Raw genomic sequence first — 1,035 nt, forward strand, 5'->3', positions numbered from 1 at the left:
TGAGAATACATCTACCAACAAGACAAAGATGAAGGTGGGTTTGGACCTCTGGAATTTTCTGACTTCAAAGCTCGACTCTCCCGGGGATACATGATGAGAATTTTCCCGGTTTGTTTCCTGAATAACAACACTTTCTGTACTATTGAATGTGAGAAAAATATTAGAGATTTCTTCCTCCCCTGACACTTGGTAACATAATTCCTCAAACACTTAATATCTGAGATGTTGCTTGAATATTTGCAGCTCCTGCTGGAGCAGAAATGCCTGGTGTCCGGCTTCTCTCCCGCGCTCAGCTAGGGACTTGGCTGAGGCTGCCCCAGGTCCCGTGGAACCTGCTAAGGCAGCAGGCAGTTGGGGTGCAGCGGGATCAGGAATGGGGGCTGCAAGCGCTCACTGCAAATTCTCCTCCACGGACAAGCCCTGAACAAAGTGCTGTCGAATTCGTTTTTACTTTGGTTTTGGAGAAAGAGCTCTAGAGTCCAGGAATGGCAGAGAAGCTGGAGCAGGGACAGAAGCAGACATACTAGTTTGCCAAAGTGGCACTAGGGGCCTCCACCGCGGGGAGGGGGGGGGATGGGTGGAGCCAGTGGGAAGCAAAGCTGACTTCTACCCCAGAGGTCAGGATGCACAGTGGGGAGTTAGTTTTTGAGGTCAGGAAGTGAAGAAGGCAGTGGGACGAGGATTTTCCAGGCTCACAGGCTACTGGAGTTTGGTGGAGTCTCAAGGTCAGTGAAGCAAATGCATTCAAAGTTCCATCCCTAGCAGAGGCAGGGTTGAGATTAGAATGTGGGTGCCCTTTCCAGGAGAGGTCAAGAATGGAAAATGCGGGAGGGCTTGGCCACCAGATCTGGATCTGGAATTTCACCTCACAGCTGGTACCACACAAGATCCCCTAAGGGCAGAGGGGCAAAGACCACAACCCAAAAACTCATGATTTGATCTGTTTTGTTTTGTTTTGTTTTGTTTTGTTTTAAATGAATGCCCAAATTTATTTCTAACGTTTGAAGACCTGGCCAGTTCCCGCAACAGCTGGGT

This window comes from Octodon degus, unplaced genomic scaffold (assembly GCF_000260255.1).
Source record: "Octodon degus isolate 3935 unplaced genomic scaffold, OctDeg1.0 scaffold00148, whole genome shotgun sequence".
Classification (NCBI taxonomy): Eukaryota; Metazoa; Chordata; class Mammalia; order Rodentia; family Octodontidae; genus Octodon; species Octodon degus.